Source organism: Camelus dromedarius, chromosome 24 (assembly GCF_036321535.1).
Source record: "Camelus dromedarius isolate mCamDro1 chromosome 24, mCamDro1.pat, whole genome shotgun sequence".
Taxonomy (NCBI): Eukaryota; Metazoa; Chordata; class Mammalia; order Artiodactyla; family Camelidae; genus Camelus; species Camelus dromedarius.
This window is the reverse complement of record NC_087459.1, coordinates 25793776-25813460: the sequence shown is the minus strand read 5'-3', so window position 1 is coordinate 25813460 and position 19685 is coordinate 25793776.

Below are 19685 nucleotides of genomic sequence, written 5' to 3'. Positions count from 1 at the left end.
AACTCCAAGGACAAAGAAATGATCACCCACACAGACTCCAGAGAGCCAGCTAATGACAAAAAGAGTCAAAGTCAGGCTTACCTTCTGCAGCATTAAATAGGAGACAATGTGGACGAATGATGTCAGCGTTCTAAAGGAAAAAGGAGATGATGCTCTGGGGTGAAGTCCCAAGGGAGGCACCCTCAGCTAGGCAACGACTCAGGGTCACCGCCGCCTGCCTACCTGTGCTCAGAAAGCGAACACAGACACCGGCCACACAAAGCACGCGTTGTGATGAAGTCTCCACAGACCACCGAGTCGGGCACGAAGAAAACGACAGTCCACTCTGAAGTCATTGAAACACAGAAATTAAGTTTAAATCGCTGTTGTAAATATGGTTTGAAAGCTGAATGCAAATGTCATGGTTAGTTCGGGAGAGAGATGATGTTAAAAATAAGCTGGGTGAAAAGTCTCAGACTGTGTTTATGAAAACCATGGGGTGGGGACACGGCGCTCATTCCTCCAGTTGAAGGGGGAGTTCCCCACGGCTCTGGGCTGAAGGGGACATTTCCACCACTTCCATGTGTGTCCTCCTTGGTCAGTGGCCAAGGGTCTCTCTTTTTGTCCCCATCTCTGCATAGCAATTCCAAGTGCCTTCCCCTCTGATGGGTCTTCCTACAAGAGCCCGGGACTGTTGCAGGCAGGGTGTCTCCTGTGGGTGGTGTTTGAGTTTGAGTGAATTGCACGTGTCGTGCGGGCCACTTTTCAAAGGTAGTCTAGGTCCTTCTATTCTGCCTCTGGGACCTCTGCTTAGGAAGGTCCCACCCTCCATCTCCCCTGCCATCTTCCCCCTATTCCCAGATACTTCTTCCCTACCCTACCCCAGGTCCAGTTTTATCCAGTCTCTGGAAGGGGAGACACTGAACTTATCCATCTTCTTCCTCCAGCCCTTCCAATCTACATTCTCCCTTTATGATTGGCTGTGGAGGATGCCCCTCGGGGTAAAAGCAAGAGAAGGGAGGAGGGATATTTATAGAGAACAAACAGATTCACAATTTTTGGACATAACCCGGTCACACTGGTTTCTATAGCCTTTTATACAGTGGAATATAACACACCTACAACATAGCGCACAAAGATGCACAACTTAATGGTTTCTCACAAGGAAGACAGCTGTGTACCCACTGACTGAGTCAAGTCCCCAGAAGTCCCCTTTGGGTCTCCCCTACCCACCCCCTGTCACCACCCCTCCTTCCTAAAGGAACCACCACCCTGACTTTTATTAAGAACCACTTACTTGCTTGTCTTCACAATTTCGCTGCCTAAACATGCATCCCCAGCACTCTAGCTGGGTCTTGTCTCTTTTCTTGAACGTTGTATAACCGAAGTCATAGGGTATGTGTTTGTTTGTGGTGGTGTTGTCCAGTTCCTCGTGCCTGTAACTGAGGCCCATCTGCCTGTGCAGCTGCTCAGCTCTCCGCGGCTGGAGAACACCAGAAGTCCCCCACTTGTCGGCCGCTGATGGCCATCTGGGCTGTGTCCAATGCTTGGCTACTACAGCAGCACCGCTGTGAGCACCGCGGGCCCCGTCTCGTGGTGCACACGAGCCTGCATGTCTGCCCGGTGTCTCCTAAATCAACCCTGCTTTATCACCTTAACTTCTGCAATGAGTTATTGATTTGGGTCTGTGTATTTTAGCCCTGGCACTTGTATCCTGACGTATGAATGCTTGAGTGACATTGTTACAGGGCATCTGAAGGCATTTTAAATGACAACACCAGTAAATGTCGAAATAATAGCACAGGAGCTGCCAGACCCCCAGGAGAAGCTCTCGTGTCCGCACAGGGCCGCATGGGGTCCGCGGCCCCGCGGCCTGGGGCAGGGGTTGCTCTTTTCCAGCTGATGTCCCCACTCTGTAAGCAACAGCCTTCACACAGTCACACTCTTCCTGGCCCATCAGCTTTGAACTTGGGCAATGTTTGATGAAAAATTTTTTCAATTTTGTGGCTGGGATTATTTACAAGGTGGTACATAAACTGAGCTTTATTAATATTATAAAACATTAGTTTAAGACTGAATAATTCAAAAGCACATAAAAAGCTGCTTCACTGTACCACTGAATGGCTCCTTCCTCAGCCACAAAAATCGCCAGCAAAAGCTTTAAAATCACTGTTTGGAAAAGACTCAATTAAATTTGGATCTCAGGGCCATTCTGGTTCCCTGTCTCTTTGGGAGAACTTGGGGGGAAAAGAGAAATGGAGGACATTTTATTCTTTTAAACATGTATTGAATATATAATATAAATAATAAATAAATGTTACATACTTATACACGAATAAATATAAATATAATATCGGAAGGAATATACCAAAATACTGTCAGAAGTGGGGTTTTTTTTTTTTTTGGTGGGAGAGGTGGTATTATGTATAACTTCTTCCTTTGGCTTTCTGTTTTTTTCCAAAATTTTTGTATTAAGTACGCTGCTTTTTCCAACTAGGGAAAAAAACTTTTAAAATATTATTTAAAGCAATGAAGTCATCAGAAGCCATATGATAAATGGGAGGATATAATTCAACTAGAAATATGAGGCTCTGTATTTCACTCACTTTTTTCTAGTCGAGGCCAGAGGAAAATCTTAACTAATGTGTCAGCTTCATCTTCTGATAAAAAGAAGCAAATCGGGTCTCTTGGAAGCACCAACTTTTATCCTAGCCATTCAGTGTAAACTATAACAGGAATTTTTCAGGCCGATAAATCATTTTCTCAGGGACACTGAATAGCTAATAGACGGTGTCTTCAGGAGCAATATTTCTTCCTCTCCCAGACATCGACTCTCAGACCCAAAGGCCATGACATTAAATTCCCGTTCAGGGAAGGTGTTTTGATGGGTGTCAGTTATAAAGTAGTAAGGTTTGCTTTCTTTCTGTGTCCTGCCTGGAATGAAAGATGGGACTGGGGAACTTGTGGAACTGATTGACACACGGCTAAGTATGGTAGGCTGTATGATTTCATCAAAATATTTGCTACTCCCACCCCACTGACAGCAGGCCTGGCTGTGTTATCTGTTAAGGGCAATGGCATACGAACAGAAGTGGTGTATCTATATCCAGCAGAACTTTTAAAGAACACTGCAAGGTTCATCACTGTTCTTCTACTTATGTGATAAGATCAGTATGTCCAGAGATAGTCTACATCTTCACCCTGGGGCCTAGAATAAAATGTGGATCAGAGGGGCTGCTGACCCATGGAGTACAAGAAGCAGGAGCAAGAATGAAACCTATGTTGTTCAAAGCCACTGAGCCCAGAGGGGCTGCTTGTTACTGCAGCAACCTGATGAAAACTGACTAATACCTAAGGCTTCTTTCCTCACATGTCGACCAGCTTGCTGATTGAATTCTCAGGTGTTGGTTGCCTCTGGTGTTTCTTACTCCTCTTAGGGGTGAAGAGGTGGGGTGGACACCACTTAGATTTGAACCTGGAGAAACTTCCAAGCCATCACTTTGGCAATGGAAGGTACATTTTCTATAACTTCTTCAGAGGACTGTGGTCTCAGCATGGACGCCCCTTCCTCCGGGTTGGTTTCTCCGTCCTACAGCTAAGTCTGGATTACGTGTCCATGTACCTGCACTCCCCTGCATCTCCTCTAGTACTTGCATCATCCCACTGCACTGTACTTGTCTCTCTCCTCCTGGAGACTATTCATTCTGTGAAGGCAATAATCATACTTTTACAGGCTGAATTGTGCCCCCTCAAAGATTCATATGTTGAAGTCTTAACTCCCCGTACTTCGAAATGTAACTGTATTTGGTGGTAGAGCATTTAAGGAATAATTAAATTAAAATGAAGTCATTAGGGTGGGCCCTAATCCAATATGACTGGTGTCCTTATTAGAAAAGGAGATTTAAGAATATGAAAACGAATATATGTATGTATATGCATGACTGGGATATTGTGCTGTACACCAGGAACTGACACGTTGTAACTGGCTGTACTTCAATTAAATAAAAAGAAGAGGAGGTTTGGACACAGACATATACAGAGGGAAGATGACACAGGACACAGGGAGAAGATGACTGTCTATAAACCAAGGAAAGAGGACTGGAGAAGATCCTTCCCGCACAGCCTTCAGAAGGAACCAATGCTGCTAACACTTTGATCTTGGACTTCCGGCTGCCAGAACTGTGAGTCAATACATTTCTGTTGTTGAAGCCACTCAGTTTGTAGTTCTATGTTATGACAGCCCCAGGAGACTAGTGCACGTCCCTTACTCACTTCGCAGCACTGAGCACAAAGCCAGGAGGAGAATCAGCATCTGATGAATGTTTTTTGAGTAAATGAAGGGATGAGTCAGTGACCTAGAAGAGCCAAGATTCATCAGCCCAGTTTATGCAATTGAGTTTAATCAAGTACTGATAAAATGCCACAGATATTCAGAGAAATCAGACATCACTCCTGGAGTCCTTATGCAAAAAACTGGACCTGGAGATGCAGAATAAAACACCATTTACCAGTCGCGTCTTCCAGTGGTCTATAGTCAGATGTAGACGGAGACGGGGAAGTCCAATTTAGCTACAATAAAAGATGAAATTCAGTCTCATGAGAGGCATATAAACAATATGAGATTGGAGCGCAGAGGAGGACAGCGTTACATTCAGTGTGAGAAGGCCTCAGTCTTTCCTCAGCCTAGAAAGATTGGTTGTGTCTCGGCAAGGAGAAGTAGTGGGGAAAGAGAAATCAAAGGCACAGCATAAAAGCACGTTCCAGGAACAAAACACAAGCTGTTTGGTTGAATCATGACGGTGGCCACCGGAGAGAAAGCCATAAAAGGACCGTATCTGGGAAATCTTGAATGCCCGTCTGGAAACATTTCTGAATCTATATTTCTGCATTTATCTCTTGCAAAGACTGCAACTATGACTGTTAGCTCTTCCTCCATTCTGCCACCACCTTCCCCGAAGAAGCATCCTTTGGTTTAATTATTCATGGCAAAAACTATCTTCTTCTTGTCTCCATTTTTTTCTTTTTGCTATAATTTTCAATAGGAAATTTCTGCATGGTCAATTAGCCCTCCAAGAACACGCTCAGTTCTGACAGATGGGCCAGGCCTTTGTTAAAACACCACTCGGTATGTGTGTATGTGTTTGTGTCAGTGCAGAGACTGGCAATTAGTCCAGAAAATGAATCACTTCCTTCACACAAAGGCAGCCAGAAATTCTCTTACTCACGTTCAGATCTGGTAAGTCACTTGACAACCACAGGGCTTTCTGGGACAGGGTGTTCAAACAAATCTCTCTCCTCAGCCAAGGTAGTCCCTGGGGACATCTTTTTCACACGCTGGTGATCACACCCACGTCTGTGTAGCTTGTCACCACACCTCAAGCACAGCCCTCGGACTTGGAAGCACCAGCCCCGTCTCCATGCCTGCCCTTCCTGACCTTATCCCAGGGTTGCTGCAAGCTGTCTGCCCCCTCAGTGGGAAAAGTGTGTTGGAAAACTGAGCTGAGCAGAGGCTGGGAAGGAGGTGGGATATAGAGATAGTGAGGACTGGTCAGATCTTAAAGGGGAAGGGAAAAGCACTACTTACGTTAAATTTGTATCTAAATGTCAATTTATATCCCGCAGTGATGCCAAAACGTTGTGAGACCACCAAGACTTGGTGTTGCAGATGGGGCCTCTCATCACACAGGCTCTCCATGTTGGCTAGGTTTTCCCCACCTTAATACATCTGAGAGCCACGTTCATTAATAACCAGAGCAAGGGAGCATAAAGGAAATGGCCAGTGAGGAAGCCATAGTTTCATGAAAGTCCCCACCCGGACCCTCAGTTCTGCTACTGGGCTGAACATTTGTTCTGGAATATGACACTAGCTGTGAAATCTGCACCCTTGCCTAGGGCTGTGTTGCTAACAAGATGCTTGACATGTACCCGCAAGTATTTGCTTTGAGCCCTTCCCCATCAGAGCTGAACCCTAGAGAAAGATAAGGCAGAAAACACCTTCGATTCTGGCCCTCAGGGTACTCATCCGGAATGTTCCACCAGGAGCTTCAACACCTGAGTTCAAATCCTAAAGCTGCCAGTACTAACTAGAGTTTTGACCTGAACTTTTCCAGAGTCAGTCTCCCCCCCTGAAAGGAAAGGAGATAGTGGGGTTTGGAGGTATCTAGGCTCTAACATCCTGTGATGAGAGATTTAACTGAGAAAAACTCTGGAGCTTATATGTCAGCATCCAAGGAAAGAGATGTTCTGTCCATGCCTCCTCCCCTCCCACCACCAAGCAGCACGTCAACTTTTGGGTCTTCCTGTTCCCTTTGAAGCTATTTTTCATATTCATTTCCCCTCTTTCACCAGAGTCACTCATCTGGGCTGGGGAGGAAGCACATAGTTTACATCTGCCCAGGCCCCACCTCTCCTCCTCCAGGAATTCAGGGCCGCCATCTTGGATGGTCCCATCTTCCACATGGTTGGTTCCTGGAAGACCTGGGCTTTGCCTGGGTGGACAGGCCAACCACATGTCCTGGGACTGAGCACCTGGAGCCATTTCAACTGTGGGAGGACTTTGGCAAAGCACTTATCTCCCACCCCAGTTCTTTTTCATCTTTGTGCTCCTGTGAATTTAAAGGGAAATGAGAACCAGATGCTTCTGATACCTTTACACTTAGCTCATCAGAAAACTGTCCAGGGGAAGGTGTTTGAGAAATGGAAAACCTTTTTTGAAATCCTTTGTTTGGGAAGTAAAAATTGTAATGTTTTCTAGAAATCCAAGTTCCATCCCACATCCTTTATCCACCTGGGTACCATCTGACCCTGCATCTCCAAATCAGGAAGCTTGGTTTAGCTGGACCATCTGTATTTGAAATAATCGTGATAATTGATCACGTTTGTGCCATTATCCACTGTTTTCAATTATCCCGTTGGACTCTTATAGAAACCTGGTGAAGGAGGCCGGGCAGGGAGATTTAAGTTTGCCACTGAAACCATCAAAAGGTCAGATAAGCTTGTAACTGGCACAGCTTAGACCAGATCCCAGGCTCCTGATTTCGAGACCAGTGGTCCTCAAACTTGAGTCTGAATCAAAGTCCCCCGCGCTGGAAGACTGGTTGAAATATAAATTGCTGGGCCCCCACCCCAGGGTAGATTTGGAGTGTGTCTCGAGAATTTTCATTTCTAAGAAATTCCCAGGTGATGTGGATGCTGGTGGCCTGGGATGGCATTTTTGAGGCCACTGTCTTATATGTCCCCCCAGCGGATGCCATTGGACCCTCCGTGCACGTGTAGAGTTGCCTTCCGCAGTATTATCCAAGCGAAACAGAGAGAAAAGGAGTCTTGTTTCACTGAAGCAGAATGTCACATATTTGCAAAGACTGGTCAGTCACAAGAGACCATTTTTGGGCTGGGACTCGTCAACTAACTGCAAGCGAAACCTCGCCAACTCTGCATCTCACTTTTCCTTCGCTCCGCTTCCCCCACTAGGGCTTTCTTAACCTCAGTTTGTTTTGTCTCCTAACATCTTATGACATTTCCCTGCTATTACATCTGACACCTCGGAGGTAATGGGACTGAATATCACTCATAATTCATAGTTTCCTCTCAATGACTATTGCGCTCCTTAATGTTATCTCCATATGCGGAATCCCCACTGGGGCAATATTGCCTTTTTGGCATCGTCAGTTAATTTGTTCATTTCCATGTACCTTATTGAAAGCACTCCGAGTCTTAATTAGTACTCTTTAGCTGCTTCTCCCTGCAGTCCCGTGTCACAGAACCAAAGGCACCAGAGCACGGTGAGGAACAGGCCTAATTAACAGGCCCATGATTGAAACTGAAGAGATGGAATCTGCGGGAGTCAGAGATGATTCGTATATAAAATAGGGGGGAGCTGAGGCAGTGGCAGGGGCATAGTCCAGAGGAGCAGTTAGGATGTGCTGTCAAAGATATTTGTTGTTCAGGGCTGCCAGGCATCCTCTTTCTTCCTAGAAACTGCCTCCCTCCCTCCCCACCCCCAATTCCAAATGGCTCTGGAAGGGAGGAGGCTGTCAATTGCAGAGCAGTAATCCCATCCCCTGCTGAAGTCTGGGTAGCTGATCCTGTCTGGCTGTTTGGAGGGCTCCATCCTTGCAGCCATGGTTCCGGCATAAGCATGTGATTCTAGCATTCTGACAAGAGCATGCGATTCTAGCTGGATCAGCCAGAGCTCCCTCCCAAGATTCTTCTGCTGGGTATAGTTGGAAGAATGGCCTTTGGCCCTGGGGATTGTGAGATTAGAAAGATGTGACCCTGGTGGCCTGGAACCATCTTCCCCATGGCATTGAAGAAGTTCATCTGCAGCAAAGGAATGAGGCCCAAGTCTAGAAAGAAGCAGATCCAAGAGGGGGAGGGAGGACAGAAGGCCCCAGAGACAGAGCTAGAGCCCTGGCATTTCCATGCCGATACTACATTCACCCCTCAAGTCCATCACACGAGAACTTCCTGTGATTAGCATTGCCTGCCTCCCAGCAGCCCAGCTACTGTCATGCAAACCTGACTTTGAGTTGGTTCCAACCAGGGGAAGGGGTGGATGTGGATACTTTCTTATCCCCCACCACTTTCTGGCCCACTCCAAGGAACTAAGGATGATTCCATGGCATTTGAACCTACAAGACTAGTTTCCCTTAGTTACCTGAAGCCTGTTCCTGTACTGGGATGTGAGCCACAGATTGTGACATCCCTTTGGATGCTGTGGAGTATAGGGTGGCCACCCATTTGGGGGACATCCCTGCAGAGTCACTGTGAACCCTGTCCCTGCTCTGAACCAGCCTCAGTCCCTTTACCTTCACTCATTCCACAGAAAGTGTGTCTGGAGCACCTACTCGGTGTTTGGCACATCCAGGAATAGAACAGAGGTGCTTCCTGCCTCAGAGACCAGCAAGGTATGGGAGCATCTGGACCCGAGCCTGCCCAGTGAAGACGGTTCCTCTGTCTTCTCTCCATAGGTCAATGCATGTACTCAACATCCAGACCACAGGCCCTGGTGGCCCTAAAGGGTATGGCACAGAGCTGCCCATCCCTGGGGCCCCTTATGACAAAACCTAATTCAGCTTTTGTCTCACAAAAAGGAGATTCACACTAGAGCTGGGTGTGGACCAGGGGATTCATAGAGCCCTGTGACCCTGAGATTCTAGGATTCTAGGGGATTTTTTGCTTTGTCTCGTTTTGTTTTATGAAGTTGTATTTAAACTTTCTTCTTGATTAGAAAAAGAAGGCATATTCATTATAGATCATTTAGAAGATAGAGTTTGCACCCCTCATGATGATGCTCTCTCTGAATCTGCTCAGCATCATTTCAGGCCAAGAGTGAGGGAAGGGCAGCCCGGGGCTCCTCTTTCAGAGGTGGATCGTGGCCCGGCTTCAGCACTCTGAACGTATCCTTTGGGGTCTTATCACCCACTCCCACTCCGGGTGGCATCTCAAAGTGTGTGTATAAACTTTGTAAGTAATAGCTGCTGTTTCCCCCTCAAATCACATTTCCTCGTGCCCTTTGGTTTTTCTTCCTTTCATTCTCCCACAGCATCTGGAGACGGGGCCCCACACTTTGTGTGAGAGGAAGATCTGAGTAGGAGGCACAGAAGGAGTCCAGTTTTCTGGGGCTTGTTTAGGGAGATGGAGAGTGTGAAGACAGCCAATCAGGGACCAGTGGGAAGGGGTGTGGGTCGGGAAGGGGGCTCCAGTGGCAGATGTCTGGGTTCAACGAGGCTCTGAGAATGGGGAGAGGACCAGTTTGGGCACCTACGTCTAGGGAGATCTGTGTCCTATCAGTGACAGTTTCACCAGGTTGGGGTCTGCTATAGGACACTGGCCACCTCCTAAGTTTGTGGCAGGAGATCTGCTCTGGCCCTCAGCCATCCTCCTGCAGAGGGAGATCTCCTGCAGAAAGACTGAGGCTGAGACACCGCGAGGGTAAAGTCTAGTTAAGGCCAGAGTGGGGTCAAGCTGGCTTTCCTCAGAGGTGACCCAACATGACCCTCTGAGATCCAGAATCTGTAGAAATGGCCAAGATGGATGAGAAGGGTCCTTGAGACGATTCAGTCCTCGGTGGTGATCAGCCAGGTGGTCAAGGTGGAGGACGGACTCCAGGGAGCATCACAGGGTCTTCATGACAATCCCTAAGAGCTCTCTTATCTTCAACGGTCCCTACCTCCGTGACTGTCGCCATCTCTTTTTAACTCATGTGTTTTTCAACAATTGCCATCATAATAACACCATTTATGCTTACCAGATTTGTAACAATCACTGATGACTAATGGAATTGCTGCTTTGTTCACTGGCGTCGTAGAACCCCGGTGAAAGTACTGTGCCATTGGAGTCCCCAACCCCGAAAATGACAGCCTCTGTGGAATATATGTAAACACGTTAATTTCCTCCTCAGGAAAATGTGGGTTTTAGGTTTCACTTGACTCGAGACCCGACTTCTTTGGTGGTGCATTAGGTGGTATACGATGTGTGAGAGGTTGAAAACCATAGAGGAATTTCCATCTGCTCCACCGCCCCTTGAGAAGGCGGAGGGCTTCAGGGCTGGGACCAGGTCTTAGCACAGCGAGTGCCTGGCTTGTAGCAGGTGCACAGTAGAAGCTGCTTAAACTGTAGGACTGAGCCCCTGACCCCTGACTTCCAGTCCAGAGTGGCATTTTTGGCAGATCCCAGCTGGTAGATGGCAGCTGTTTGTGAGGGACTGCCTCCACGGGGCTTGCGTGGCTGTGGATGCCACAGGGGTCTGCGCACCCAGGTCTCCTGGCTTGTGCTGTGGAGATCCACAGCCTCTGTCCTCTTAGCGGTCAGATTCTGGCTTAGTCTGTTCAGGCTGCTGTAACAAAAATATCGTATGCTGAGTGGTTTAAGTAACAAACATCTGTTTCTCACTGTTTGGAGGCTGGGAAGTCCAAGATCAAGGTGCTGGAAGACTTGGTGTCTGGTGAGGACCTGCTTCTTTCTTACAGATGACCGTCCTCTTGCTGTGTCTGCACATGGCGGAAGGGGCGAGGGAGCTCTCTGAGTCCTTTTTAATAAAGGCACTAATCTCATTCATGGGGGCTCCACCCTTGATACCTGCTCACCTCCCAAAGGTGCCACCTCCTAATACCATCACCTTGATGTTTAGGTTTCAATATATGCATTAGGGGGAACATAGACATTTCGGTCTATAGCAGACTTCATTCCTTCCCATCCCAACTCTTCTTACGAAACTGTTCCCTTTTGCACATCAGGATGAGGTCCAGCCTGTCCCTGTTCTGGATTTCTGTCAGCCTGTCTATCCCAGGGTTTCCTTTCTCCCACATCCCGGGGATCTATTCTGAGTTCAGGGTCATATGAATGATGCAAGTGACCCAGGAGGCTTTTCAGCCTGGAGAGTGGGTTGCAGCACAGCGATGGGGAACAGAGAAAGCACAGACACAGCAGAGCAGACACCTCGTGCAACTACAGGAAAGGTATTTTACGAAAATCTTTTCATTGCTATTAAAAAAATACAATGGAGCCTATTTGAAAGGCATTAACCTGGAAATCCTTGAGCGCCTCTTCTCTTCCTTTGTGGTCCACGCTATCATTGCCACAGCCAAAGGTGTGCTCTTAACCCATGTGTACTGGAGCTGGGTTTTATGGGTCACAGCAGCTGATTGTACCCATCTCTGCATTCAGTAATGCCATGTTGAGAGTATGAACTCCACAGACATCTGCATACACCACACATTAGCCCCCTACCCAGAGCCAGTTGTAGAACACTTACCAGCACGCCATGCTTCTGTGTGACCTCCACTTTCTCGCCTGCAGTGCTAGCCAGTGGTCTTCCTTTCCCCCATAAAACCTGCTGACCAGTGCCCTCGTCCCCCTGAGGCTCACAGCTGTTCCAATCAGGAAACTGCATGCTTACCAAGACTCAATTACGCCTGTCCCAAACCTGTTCATGCAAAAAATATTTGTGATAGCAATTACAGAATTAGGTAAATACTGCAGTACTGATGGAATATGAGTATGAAGGTAATAGAGTTGTCATTTCCGTGGAAATTAAGTTGAAAGCTCAGGGAAGACTTAATAAAGGCAAATTGCTTATAAACTGCTGTCAAATTGAGTGCAGGCAAAGCGACTGTGAAATTTGGGGGAAGATTATATAAATCGGGAAGAATTCTGGGTTCCAGTTGCTTCTAAGTGTCTTCAGTTCTTGTTCTACTGCAAGTAAATAAAACAGGAGATTAGGAAATCAAGTGGAACTCCAAGTAGTGAGGATGTACCCAAAGAATGGCTGCATATTCATATGTTTTTAAGTTAAAATAGGAAATCGCAGGTGTGCTTGTATCGTTTTTTTGTGATTCCATACCGTAGCCCACTTTCCGGCGATGCTGGGCTGTCGGTCCCAATCTTGCTGGCTAAGAGACTTTTGCTGTGACCTGTGCCTTCCAATTATTTTAGCCACACAGTGGCTTTGTTTTTGGCAAAGACTTAGCCTTTTAGTCTTAGCTCCGCCATCTTGAGGGTTTCTCCTTGTCGGTTACACAGTTCGACCTGAGACTGCCTTGTTCACCTTCCAGCCACTGCTCCTCGACTTGAGCCAGTTCACGTTTCCCTTACACCCTCTTGTTCTGCCCTCCCCCACGCCCGCCCCCGCCTCTGCTCATGCGTCTCCTGCCGTCCAGCCCTTCCCCCATCCTTAGAGCAGGCTGACACCCTGCTCTTTCTTCCAGACTCAGCCCTAGCATCGCTTTCTTCGACTTGTTCTGATCCCTCAACCAGAAGTAATCTCACCATCCTGGACATTCTCCGACAATTGTATCTGTGTCTTACTAACGATCTGGATTATTTCTTATGGAAAATTAGCTGTTTACACCCTAAGATTGGGGATCTGGAGGGGACTTTAGAGATCCTGGCATCCACCACCCCTAATTTCGCAGATGAGAAAACAGGGCCAGACAGGACTGGTTCAATATGGTCCATGCAGTTAGCAGTAAGATAGAGAATGATGTTGAATATGTGAATGTCTGTTCTCACCTAGAATGCGGTCTGCGCGCACCTCTATTCAATGTGCTCTGCACCTAGTAGGTGTTCCTACATATTTTTCTTTAAGATTAGATTTATTTGACCAAAACTCAGAGCCTCCCCACCCCCCTTATGAAATATGTTCCCACTGGAAAGAGCTATATATTCATCAAAGAGAGTTTGGAAAGTATACAATTGTATGAAGAAGAAAATAAAAATCACCTTTGGTCTTCTTATCCAGAGACGAGGACTTTTAAAATTTGGGTTCATTTCCTTCAGACTGAGTTGAAAGAAAAAGAAATCAAACAAACCAGTATTGTGCTTGGAAAAAATGCTTGAAGGAGGAAGGGCTTTTTGAGTCAGTGAAGTGTTCCAAATGCTATCTCTGATGGCTGGCCAACCACCCGTCTACTCAGGAAACAAGAATCTGGTGGGGCAGACCCTCCGCTCGACACAAGGGGTTCAGAGATGAATTGCATATTGTAGGTGCCTGCCCTTGAGCATTTCAGAACCTAGTGGAGGAGCCAGAGTATAAACAGATAATCACAGTGCAGCTGACAGTGGAGAGATGAGCGATTTTAAGGCGGTCTGTAATTACATGCAACATTACGTGACATGGATTTTATGGCCTGTAATAGTGGCTGGGGTGGTTTATAATTTCTGTTATCAAACCCAAAGCCACATAACAATGACCAGGGAAACTTTCTTTAAAGGTAATTTTTCGTAAAGAGGAAATAATTGGAAATTCACAAACCGGTAATTACAAAAGCAGGAAAGGTTACTATGGTGTATTTTATAACTGTAATCAAAAAAAAAAAAATTACAGGGGGACTTTAAAAATCTTCCATTAATTAACTCCATTAAAGGTTACTGTCTGAGATGAAAGATAGATCAACTAGAAACCACACTTAATGAGAAGTTTAAGGGATTTGAAATTGGCAAGTCAGGCAGACGCTGGAATCAAGTGCCTCTTGTCTCTGTTGGTGTTGACATTGTCTGTCTCCATCATGACAGTTACTTTGGCGATTACTGTCATAATCATATGCTACGGTCTCCTGTCGTTAAGAAGGATGTTTTGCATTGTTGAGCCACTCGAAAATAGTCACCAGATTTTGGCCATTGTTCCATTAAGTCTTGTTTTTATTTTAACCCTTCTGGTCAGTTTTTTCCTGAGCTTGATGCCTTTTGCCATGTGGAATAGTTGGGGCGGTCAGAGGGGGTCTGTCAGCATGATTGAAGTGGATGCGGGCACAGACCAGGAGAGAGAACAGCCTGCGTGGGTGCGTGGTCCCCCAGAACAGCACTGTTTCAAATGCCGCCTGGCTTCTGGGGATGGTAAGAGAGTAACTGGTCTCCCTGTGTATCCCCCCCCCCCACCCCCAGGCGCCAGGACTGTGTTTTTGTTTCAGCAGAGGTGGCTTGGAGTAGCTCTTGCTCTGTACATTATCCTTTATTTTGGAGAACGGCAAGGGAAATGCAATTCTGCCCAGCAGGATGGCTGGTGGGTGAGCTGTGTTACTGGTGCCTTGACTGTGGGCAGGTACTTCCTCATTCTGGAACTCAGTTTTCTCTTCTGTAAAATGGCAAGATTCGATAAGATGACATTTCTGGATCTTTCTAGTTCTAAAACCTTGTACAGCCACTCTGGGCTTGGACATGTCTTGGAAGGGGTGCTCTTAGAAGTGGGAGCCCCTCTCCTGACTCCTGGTTATGAGGAGTGACCACCATTCACTGTCTCACCCTGCGCCCACCCAAATCCATCTCCCACCCCTCCCTGCAGGCCCCAGTGCTGTTGGTCCACAACACTCCACGGTTCACACCATCCACGGCCTCAGGCATTTCTGCAGAAACATGGCTGTCTTCCCCAAACCCTGATTCATTTTTCTCTTCCCCAACATGGAGGATGAGAACACTTTCCCTCCTTCCTGGCAGGTAGCTTGAGATCCTGTGACTGATTTCTGGCCAAATTGGATTCAGGAGGAGGTCAAGCATGGCCTCATAGGCTGACTTGGAAAAGCCTGTGCGATCCCCCAGCCCTCTCTCTCTGCTACCTTTCTTACTGAAGTAGAGATAAAAGCTCAATTTCAACTGTCAGTGGGAATTCTGCTGTCCCCAGGGGTTTAAATCCTATCCTGTAATAAGTGGGAAACCATCAAAGGCTTTACATGAGAGGAAAACCACAACCAGAACTGTATAATGGGAGGACTTCTGAGAGTCCCGGGAGCAAGAAGTAAGAACCAGCAAACATCTTCTGTAAAGGGCCAGACTGCAAATATTTTCAACTGTCTTGAATAATCTTCTTTGCTTTAGGTTGGGAATCTATACAGCTCCCACCCTCTTGGGGAATGGATTGGCTTGAGGCAGTGTGGCTTCCAGGACCTAAACTGCTCTTCTTGACTTGAAGAGGTTTGTCTGTGTCACAGGCAGAGGGCCCCTGCTCCAGACTTCCTCCTTTAGGGAACTGTTGCACTTGTCAGTAAGGTTCGAGCTGCACTGATGCTTAGAAAATCTTGCTTGCTTGAAAGAAGATGGGGAAGCTTTTAGGTGCATGTGTGGGGTGGAGAGGGAAGGGAGAGACTTGAACCATGGTACCCGTGGGATTACAGAGACTTTCCAGAAGCTGAGGACACCTCTCGTGAGGAGCTGGGTGAGACTCTGGGTAAGCTGTGCTGCTTCAGGACCCAGACGGCCACGTGAGGCTTGTGGTCATTGGGCCAGTTTTTCTTCTGGAGCCTAGTTTTGCGGAGGATGGGGGTGGGTGCCCTGAGGTCCTCTCCAGGAGGACTTCCACGGTAGAGGCTGTGGAGGGGAGGGCTGATGAAGACATCAACACAGGAACCGGGCATCATAGGTCACACCCAGGGTTTCTCAGAAGCACCCAGGGTGCACGCACGAGGAGCCCTGGAGACCTGCATGGACAGGTGGGGCTCCCCACCACTATTTGGGCATTCATAGAAATGTCCATTTCCTTCATTTGCAATCACAGATTTTAGAGATCTAAACACATCTACAGACTTGAAGAAATCACCCCAGGACAGGACATGTTTCATGTCATAAATGTTGAAGACAGGAAGATAAGAAACCACCTGTAGGTGGGGGCTCCCTGTGTTCCCCTCTGCCCCTGCCAAAGGCTCATCTCTGTAAGGCTGCTGCAAAACAACCGGGAACTAGAGGAGGGAGAAGTGCCTTCCTTTCTGATGGTACAAGACACTTCCAGGGTCCTTTTCTCCCTCCCTCCAGCGGGGATCCACAGGTCTTCCGCTGCATCATCAAAGCCCATGTGTTGGCTCAGAGGCCTTCACAATGTGATACCATAATTACGAGGAGAGGAGGGTTGGTGCTTTACGGCCATCTGCTTCGTGGGCCTCCTTTCAGTGACTGTGCAGTGCTGGGTCATAATGGAAAATGGGCGTGACGCCGTTCATTTGAGAGGTCTTTAAAGATGAGGTTTCTGGGCTGGTTTCCTGATTGATTTTTTTTGGTAATGGTGTCACACTATCCTTTGAGGCCCTCACATTCCTCATGATTTACCTCCTTGGAGAGTAAATGAACTTCAAAGGACGGCTGGTTCTGATTCATGGATCAGTTCTGGCCTTTGGCTCTTCCTCCATCCAAACCAAGGGCTTCCAGTGTGAGAGGGGCTGCGGGGCTCAGCGGCTCCGGGTGAGCGTGCTGGGGCCGGCTCTTCTCCACCCCACGGACTGGCGGGGTTCCCCGCCTTGGCTGGATCTGCAGGCTACCTTCCTTCCAGCATCGGGATGCAAGAGGTCTGACCTTCAGTTCTCAGTGCTCCAGGGCTGCAGACCCCAGGAGAATGCCCACACCTGCTCAGAAGGCACATGGGTTCAGCGTCTGCAGAGAAAGGACAGCAGGCTACATGTCTAGCCATTTAGCCAGCCCCCTTCCTGCTGCACGCATGGCTCGTGGTGTAGGGGCTTTATTTTTTACCCATGTGGATACTCCAATCAAGTATGAATTTCTGGGTCAAACTGGAGCTGGGTGCTCTGGGTTAGGAGTAGCCTGTTGCTGCTGCTGCTGCCCTGGTTCTGAATTCATTCTCTTTCTCCCTCAGGCCATGGCAACAGCCCCCTGACTTCTCTCTGCTCCGGTCTTGTCCCTTCTGGGCCACACTTGTCACTGCTGTCTGCAGAGCTGCGAAGCTCCCTGACTCCAGGGGCCCCGTTCACATTATATGCTATGAAGTTTGGGGGCACCACTGACCTTTGTGAAAGGAGCTCTCTGGAGTCACGCAACGCAGTGGGTACGGGCTGACACTGATCTTTCTAAAATATCAATCTTCCCTTGTTACTCCTCCATTAAGTCCTTTTGAGGGCTCCCAATGTCTGTAAGACTCAACCTGAGACCCCTAGTTTGTTACACAAAGCTAAGTGTGCAGCTTAGCTCCCAGACCTGGCTAGTACCTGCGTTTCCACATCTCCACCCTTCCAGCTCCCTCAAGCTCTAGCCTTCAACCACCTCCGGCTCTTCACAACTTCCAGATACCGAGAGCTGGATTGTCCTCTTTGCCCCATGCAGTTGTGACCACCCCTCCATCCCTCAAGATCCAGCCTCATCTCCTCCCCCTTTCCTTACTGTCCTCCAAGCCTCCTCTCTGAGCCTTGTACTTCTAAAACTTATATCCAAAGCTGTCCTGCAATCACATGTGTTTATTGGACCATGATGTCCTTGTGGGAGGAAATTGTGTCTTATTCCTCCTGTGTCCTCTGTGCCTCGCATGATATATGACCCAGAGTCAGCAAACAGTTGATATCTGAGGAGAAAATGAATGAAATATACAACAGCCAGAGGCCTCTAGGACCTTGTCCACCTGGGCAGACATCACACTTCCGGAGAGACTTCACTCACTGAGGGAGACTTTGTCATAGGACGATTGCGTGCCATGCTGTAAGCGGTGGGCACCAAGGTTACTCACAGAGGGAAGGGTGTAGACAGGAGTATTTAGGGATTATTTCCCATGATTCCAGATCTCAAAAGAACCTCAGGGGTCACTTATCTCTACTGCCTCATCCACAGATGAAGAACTTGAGGTCCAGAGGGAAAAAGAGACCTGCCTGAGGTCACTTTGAGGGTTGGCTGCCAAGCAAGTAATAACATGTAGGCTCCTCGATTCCCAGTCCAAGCTTTACATAGAAAATCTCATCGAGCTGGAGCTAGCAGGCATTTTGATGTTTTCCTGTAAATAATTTAGAGGGAGGGGTATAAAACAAAACAGGATTTTGTTACTAAATATTGATACTGTAGCTGCTGCTTGGAGAAGATTGCATATGATGTTTTCAATTAGATTCTCTTTATCTGCCTTTATCTGCCTTTTTTTTTTAAAGGACAGGACTGTAGTGCGTTATTAACACTGACAACTCCAGTATTCACATCGTGCTTCTGAAGGCATCAGGGGAGATACTGATCTATCAACACGATCCTCATAAGGAGCACTGTGCTGATTTCAGATGAGACCAGCAGGAATTGCTTTCTTGGCACTCCAGCCAAAAGATCCTTGTGTGCTCCTACAAGGGTGTTCAATCCACCGGTGCTTCCTGGGCATCTGTGCCATTTTCATTACAAGGTATTGAACAGAGTTCCCTGTGCTGTACAGTAGGACCTTGTTGTTTATCTATTTTATATATAGTAGTTAGTATCTATAAATCCCGAACTCCAAGTTTATCCCTCCTCACCCCCTCTTCCCCACTGGTAACCAAAAGTTTGTTTTCTATGTTTGCGAAGTCTGTCTTCGTTTTGTAATTAAGTTCATCTGTGTCTTGTTTGTTTGTTTGTTTAAGATTCCACATATAAATGATATTTTTCTTTCTCTTCCTGGCTTACTTCACTTAGAATGACAATCTCCAGTTCCATCCATGTTGCTGCAAATGGCATTATTTTATTCTCTTTTTATGGCTGAATAGTATTCCACTGTATGTATGTGTATACACACACACACACACACACACACACACATCACAAGGTCTTTATCCAGTTATCGTCAATGCACACTTAGCTTGCTTCCGTGTCTTGGCTATTGTAAATAGTGCAACTATGAGGGGACCTATTTCCTGCTAAGGGCTTTATAGATATCATCTTCACAGCAATGCAGTGAGGGGGACCGCACACATTTTACAGGTGGAAAAACTGAAGTTCAGAAGGGTTAGGAAGTGGGCGTAAGAACATAGGACAAAGCCAGGATTTGAGTCCTGGTCTGCTAGGCTGGTGAAACCCAAGGTCTTCTCACTGTACCGCAGTGTACGAGGAGTTTGGTGTAGGACAGCCCCACGTGCCAAGGTGAGCATGGAGGACCGGGAGAGGCCTGGCGACGGCGCATTTTACCATTCAAACCTTTGAGAGGGAAAGTGGAGCAGTAACATTAATTCTGCTGGGACCGCGGGTGTAAATCAGCACTCTTCTGGGCAGTCTGGGGTTGATGGTGAGCCCATCTTTATGTTGGATGCAGTCTCCCTTTTCAAGACATCTCTTAAGACAGAGGAGTTTTTAGAAAGAGCAGTGGTTCGTAAGCTGGGAAGATGAAGAGGGATAAGGGTGTTGGCTAATTTTATGTCACCTTGATGGGGCTAAGGGATGCCCAGAAGGCTGATAAAACATTATTTCTAGGTGTGTCTGTGAGGGAGTTTCAGAAAGAGATTAGCATTTTAGTCGTTAGGCTGAGGAAGGCAGATCGCCTTCGCCAGTGTGGGTGGGCA